This window comes from Seriola dumerili, unplaced genomic scaffold, assembly GCF_002260705.1.
Source record: "Seriola dumerili isolate Sdu_G_001 unplaced genomic scaffold, Sdu_1.0 BDQW01001787.1, whole genome shotgun sequence".
NCBI lineage: Eukaryota > Metazoa > Chordata > Actinopteri > Carangiformes > Carangidae > Seriola > Seriola dumerili.
This window is the reverse complement of record NW_019176042.1, coordinates 52,805-59,921: the sequence shown is the minus strand read 5'-3', so window position 1 is coordinate 59,921 and position 7,117 is coordinate 52,805. Positions and strand designations below refer to the sequence as shown.

Below are 7,117 nucleotides of genomic sequence, written 5' to 3'. Positions count from 1 at the left end.
TAATGATTCATTAATCTCCCCCCAGGAGGTTAATCTGTCCCACCAACAGATGTCATGTTAGAGAGAGCTAAGGTTCTATGGAAGACCACAAGTGTCACACATAATGTCACAAGTAATCAATAGATAAATAAATAATTGTATGATTTAAAAAAATAAACATTAATAATTTGGTTTACAAATCAATGACCTATAAAAAGAATCCATCAATAAATAATTCAAATTGAGAGATATTTACAAAAACAACATAAAACAGTCAATTGTTGATCATTTAAAAATACATTAATTAATTCACAAATAAATAATGGAATTTAAAATCTATTTAAAATCCACTTTTAAAAGAGAAATAAACAGCTGGAGTCACAAACTCAATTAAGAAAACATCTTAATTTTAGGTGTTTTTAAAATTTCCTTTTCCGTTTGTATTTCCGTTTCCCTGCTGCTTTTCCTTTTCCTGTCAGCTGTTCCGTTTCTTTGGTCATTTCGCCTTTAAATGAAACTCAATAAAAAGAGATTTATTTAAAGAGTGGAACTTTTCACTGCAGCGACAGATCAGATGATAAACATGTTTACCTGCAGCAACAAATCAAAAGTCTCAAGTGTTTTCCAGCCTTCTCTCAGCAGGTGTCCCCTCCCTCATTCATGGTGGGGGGTGGGGGTGGGGGGGTTCTCTGATCTGCCCCCCCCCCCCGCTTTCTGAAGCTTCTCTCAACAGGAGGAGAAAAGAGGCCAAACGAGGACAGAGGAGGAGAGGAGAGGAGGACTCGGTGTGGTTTCCTGTTTGTAGGTGGGAGGATGTTGAGACGGTTGCAGCAGCGTTCACACACTCTGAGGTGTCACAGTCAACGTCTCCTGATTGGTTCAAGGTGTTTGTGTGAAACATTCTGTGAAGTGCAGCCTTCTTCTTCTTCTCTTGTTTCCACCACGGGTTGCAGTTTTGCAGATGAGCGAGGGCAGTTTGATCAACCCACACACACAGATGTGAACCTGCAGGGTGGCTGGTTGGTTAGTGAGTCACCTGGTTAGAGAGAAGTTCCTCACACTCTCATTCGCTGTGATCTTCAGCTCAGGGTTCACAACCAAGTGCTTCTTTTCTGTGTTTAGTGACGTTTTGGAGGCAGCAGCTCGTGACCTGAGCTGCAGGTCCGTCGTCACCTTCCTCATACGAAGCTCTGAGGAAGAAGATCACAGGATCTGTGGCGGGAGACGAAGCTCAGGAGGTGATTGGGTTCAGCGACAGCAGAGGAGGAGAGTCAGTGACAGAGGGGGGAGGGGGAGAGAGACAAGTAGGTCTGTGAAGGTGCAGATCAGCTCATCAGGGAGGGAAGAGTGTCGAGGTAGAGCGTAAGAAGAAGGAGCAGAGAAGTCTTCAAACATGGCGGATGTTTGGTTACATTAGTCGCCTCATGTGGACCAGAGACCAGCCACAGGCCCCAGAACTTCACCGATCCTCCGTCCTCCATCCAAGCGTCTCTCCAGTCAGCGTGTGTCCTCAGGTGTAGGTGAGTTCTCCTTCTTCTTATCTGTTCAGGTGTAAAAGCGTGAAGCAGGAACCTCAGACTCTTCCCAGCATGCACATGGAGACCGTGCAGGAGCTTAGACCTGCACGGTCTAAGGAGCCAAAAGCAGGACTGGCCTCATGTTGGTAGTTTGAGGCGTGGTGCGGTGCTACAGGCCAGAAACTCCTCACTCACTCTTCCAGCATCACACACATGATGAGTGATTTTCCAGGTTCAACTTTTACTCAAAAATACTCCTCAACATGCGTCCAGACGGATTTAGGCCTCGACTGAAGAGGAAAAGAAAACTCAGATTTCCCAGAGTTGTGTAACTTTCTCTCTGATCCACTGAGACTGAGACTCCAGTGAAAAATCTAAAGTCTGAAAAATGAGAAGAGAGGGACGTTGCAAAAACAGCAGTGGTGATTTACGCTGTTAGAATGAATTTCGAGAGAATCTAGAAAAGGAAATGCAAATGAATGTCAGTGAAACTGTGGATGAGAGCAGGTGGGTGGAGACCCTGTTTCTCTGGAGCAGCATGTGCAGCTTGATCAGCTCCACCTCGTACAAACTGTTTCTAAACCTCCATCCAGTGGCAGCCTGTTGGAGAAACTGGAGGATGCCCTGGTTGCCCTGGTGGTCTCGGTTCGACCTTCATACCTCAACAACCCTGTTTCACATCCGGCCAGGAACCATCATCGTTCCTCATCCGTCTCCCCTCATCCCCCCTCGCCTTCCCTCTTCTCCCTCGTCTCCCCTCGCCTCCCTCGCCTCCCCTCGTCTCCCCTCGCCTCCCCTCGCCTCCCCTCGTCTCCCCTCGTCTCCCCTCGCCTCCCCTTGCCTCCCCTCGCCTCCCCTCGCCTCCCCTCTGTCTAATGAAGCAGTGAAATGTCCAGAGACTGACTACTGAGAAAATAAATAGGTGCTGCAAAGTAACTAAGTACATTTACTCGAGTACTGTACTTGAGTACAGGGTTGAGGTTCGCTCTGCGACCTACATTTCCCTGCTCTACATCCACCTGACAGCTGCAGTCAGTTTAGATCAATGAGATTTTTAGGTAGAAAACGTGTGAGGAGCTTTTAACATCTGATGTTTGACATAAAACCAACAGTAAATATGAACAGAGCTGAAGTTATTGTTGATTCATCTGTAAGGAATCAGTTGGAAACTACTTTGATCATAATTTAATAAAGTTTTTCATGTAAAAATATTATTGACTAACTAACTAGTAGCAGCAGTACTAGTATTAGTGATATTATACTGCATAATGAGAACCGTAAATATATTTTCATGTATTTTTCAATGTAGTATTTTTACTTCTAACAGGGTATTTCTACTCTGTGGTACTGATACTTTTACTAAAACATCTCTTTCATCACTGCCTTTAATTCTTGCTTCTATAATAATGTGTTTTAAAGAAGTAGTCTGACAGTTTAGGAAACAAGTGAGACGTTCAGATTGACACCACTCTCATGTCTGCACAGTAAATATGAATCTACATCCAGCAGATGGTTAGCTTAGCTTAGCTTAAAGACTGGGAACAGAGGGAAACTGCTAGCCTGGCTCTGCCTTAAAGGAATAAAATCCACCAACCAGCTCCTGTAAAGCTCAATGATTAACATGATATATCTTTATTTAATCTGTAAAAACCACGATTCACACTTCTATGGAGGTTATCACATTATATTATATTACATTTTCTGACAGATGTTTTTGTCCAACAAGTTCTTTCAAACCACAGAGGAAAGAAATATCATGTTTCCCTCTAAAACTAAAGATTAAAGCAGGTTCATGTTCACTGTCACAGTTCAGGTTTTATTTCTCGGTTTGTAGCTGCAACTTCCTGGAGTCAGAAAACCAGCAGAGACTCCAGGAAGTTACTGACTGTTTTAAAGCTGTTATCACAAAGATAACAGTCGTCCTGTCTCAGTATGTTGCTGCTGTTTGTGTCAAACACTCAGTCACAGTTTCAGTCTCACAGTGGAAACAGATTGACTTCTGTAACTTGGTACAGATTTGAAGTGTTTGTACGTGAAGTAACATATTTCTGTACTTCAGGAGTTTAATGCAGTATTTTTACATCTGAATACTGATCTCAAATCAGACTTTAAATGATCATTTTGTTCATTTAACTCTGACCTTCTTAACTGGAATATTTCTGGTTCTACTACTTTACACTTGTCTCCTCTACATTTGTCCCACAGCTGTAGAAACCTGTAGATTTAAAATACAAAACTAATAATAATCTGATAAAACATGGAGTCATATTATAGATAAATTACTCAGCAGTTAAATCCAAGGGTAAAACTCCACTGAGATATTAATGCATCAGCATCAGTGTCAGTTTTCTGCAGGAGTATTTCACTTTAAAGGAGCTATTTGTAAGTTTTGCTACTGCTACATAGCTAAAGTTAGCATTAACAGCTGTTTAATTATCAGTCTAGAAGAATTGTTGTGAGCAAACTTCACCAACAGCTGTCTCCTGAGGTGGAAACAAACACCAATGTTAACTATTGCCTCTATCATGTCTTTTCTTCTGCTGAAGTTAGCATGCTAACCAGCTAGCTCCGATCCAGATGAACCATCTTGTCACTTTCCGATACCGAGTCACTGTAGCGTCCAGTCTGCCCTGAAGAAGTAACTGCTAAGAGGACGTATTATAACCTTTTGTATTGTAAACATAACGATGGCTGAAGCTCTTGGCAAGACTGGCACATGAACAGCTGCTAATGCAAACATTAGCTATGTAGCAATATCAAAACTTACAAGTAGCTCCTTTAGTACTTTAGCTTATTTAGCTGATGATACTGAAGCAGGACTGGAGTATTTTCCTGACTTTAAACAATGATTTTGTTCATTTTGAACATTTTGTTTTCAAAGATAAGATGATTAAAGGTTTTTAAAGTTTAAAGTTTTTTTTTGATTAAATGTAAAGTCGATGCTCCTTGCTTCTGATTCTTCACTGATTTTATCACAGCTGTATATGAAGGTCAGCAGAGTCATTCACTGCTTGATTAAAACTACTTGATACTTGATATCTGCCTCTTCCTGTCACACATCCTTTCTATTGGCCGGCTGCTGTCGCTTAAAACCTTGAGCTCAAAAATGGAGCCAGACCTCAGAAGATGGCCGCCTCTCACACTGTAGTGTGGAGAGAAGAGCTGATGTTGATGCCTGTGAGGAGGATGAGATGTAGAGATGTAGACTGTACCAGTCAGTGGCACCACGTGTGAAATGGTTTTCCTTCCTGTGTGACTCACCTCTGTGATCAGGAGGCAGATTATCATCATCGAGCTTCTTCTGACGCCTCAGGAAAAAGTCAAACCACCAACTATTTAAGAAAATGGAGCAGAGCAGCTTTTTTTTTTTTTTAAAAAACTTCCTCCTGTTTGTCACCTCATGTGAGAAAATAGATTGATTCAGTCTTTTCTATTAAAAATGTACCAACACTCACAAAGATTTAAAGCTCCTCCAGTGTAAAGGTCTGTGTCCATGTGTAGTGTGATTATAGATCAGCTCTAGCTTCTATATTAATACTGTGAAAGTATCAAAGCCTCAGTCCACAGAGAAATGCACACAGCCTGTATTCAGAAACTGAGCCTTAAAACCAGCCGTCAGGACTTCTGGAACTTTGTGATGTCACAACAAAGCAGTCACCAAGCCCCGCCCACCTGGACCCACCATCCAAACCTTGCAGGATTTGGTTTCTCTGAGTGTTTTTACCTGAAATCTGCTGTATTTTTATTGTAAAAAACAGCCAATCAGAAGAGAGGCCCAGAGCTTCCTCTCTTCTGATTGGCTCACCGACCTGTTGTTACTAGAGCTCCAGAGAGAAGCCTGAGAGAGGAGATGTAAAACTACACTGAGATGGTTTTTATATCTTCTGATGGATCAACACTTCAAATAAAACACAGAAGAAGAAGAAAATATGGAGCTTTAATAAATAAAATTAAATAAAACAAAATAAAAAAATAAAATAAAAATGTCACTGCACCCAAATAATAATTTAGTTTTTGACATTAAAGATAAATGACATTTATAAAATTCAGTGTCATTGTTTTTGTGGACGGTTCACATCCACAGCGTCAGCAGTTTTCACTGGAACTTCTTTCTTCTGAAGAAATAGTCCCTGTGAAAGGTGTCGACTCCCTTCCCCTCCTGTTTACGCCCTCCAGTAAAATCTGCAGACTCACACACTTTCCATCCAAACTACGACTTCTCGTCACTTGAATAAACGTTTCAGTGTCTGAGCAGAAACTTCGTCCTTGTCTCATAAACAGAGAGAAGATGAAACCTTCAGACCACAGAGGTTTCTCAGTTTGATGTCTCATCCGACTCATTTCATGTCAGAGTCTCGAACCTGATGCAGCACGACCCTCGTCACATGATTCCAGCACTGAGTTTAAATGTCGTGGAAATCTGAACTGTTTTTAAAGTGAGCGGATCATTGGTGGAAGTTTCCAGTCGTTCACTTCTGAAGCAGGAAAACCACAAAGTGAAAAACATCTGATTGGAGTTTTTATTGTGATTTCACATCATGAAAATCTTCTGGTTTTAAAAGTGTGTCAGTGAAAGCAGGATAAATATATTTAAAGTAAGAAAACACCCCTGTGACTGTTCTATGTTATAATTATTGTAATTACTGATGCATTCATGTGTCAGCAGGATTTTACAGGTGTAGCTATAACTCTGTTGGTCTCTATTGGACTTTGTTGGACTCTGCTGGACTCTGTTGGACTCTGTTGGTCTCTGTTGGTCTCTGTTGGTCTCTGTTGGACTCTGCTGGTCTCTGTTGGACTCTGTTGGACTCTGTTGGTCTCTGTTGGACTCTGTTGGTCTCTGTTGGACTCTGTTGGTCTCTGTTGGACTCTGCTGGACTCTGTTGGACTCTGTTGGTCTCTGTTGGACTCTGTTGGTCTCTATTGGACTTTGTTGGTCTCTGTTGGACTCTGTTGGTCTCTGTTGGACTCTGTTGGTCTCTGTTGGACTCTGCTGGACTCTGTTGGACTCTGTTGGTCTCTGTTGGACTCTGCTGGACTCTGTTGGACTCTGTTGGTCTCTGTTGGACTCTGCTGGTCTCTGCTGGTCTCTGTTGGACTCTGTTGGACTCTGTTGGACTCTGCTGGTCTCTGTTGGTCTCTGTTGGACTCTGTTGGACTCTGCTGGTCTCTGTTGGTCTCTGTTGGTCTCTGTTGGACTCTGTTGGTCTCTGCTGGTCTCTGTTGGACTCTGCTGGTCTCTGTTGGTCTCTGTTGGACTCTGTTGGTCTCTGTTGGTCTCTGCTGGTCTCTGTTGGACTCTGCTGGTCTCTGGTCTCTGCTTCATCAGGGGCTCTGAGGTTGTTTGTAGTTTCCTTCACTACGCGGTCGATGAATGTGGATCAATCCACCGCTGAGAATAGTCCCCAGCAGACGCAGCGTTTCCTGTCGTCTGAGTTTGTGTTTGTTTGGAAACGATGCAGCTGCGACTGAAGCTGCGACTGAAGCTGCGACTGAAGCTGAGACGCGCCGCTCTGCGTCAGAGTGAGATCTGAGGCTGGAGGAAGAAAACAGGACAACAACAGAACAGTCCTTTAATGTTTGTTTATTTATTGATTATTGATTTCTTTAAAAAGATCACA

General features: G+C 42.4%; 1 protein-coding gene across 1 annotated transcript in view; it reads left to right on the top strand.

Annotated features, from left to right (window-relative positions):
• The first annotated feature begins 1,075 nt into the window (after positions 1-1,075).
• Positions 1,076-7,117, top strand: part of lat (linker for activation of T-cells) — a 24,169-nt gene continuing 18,127 nt past the window's right edge. Inside the window, exon 1 of the mRNA XM_022768629.1 lies at positions 1,076-1,499. The gene's annotated coding sequence lies outside the window, so the exon portion shown is untranslated. The remainder of the gene's footprint in view (positions 1,500-7,117) is intronic.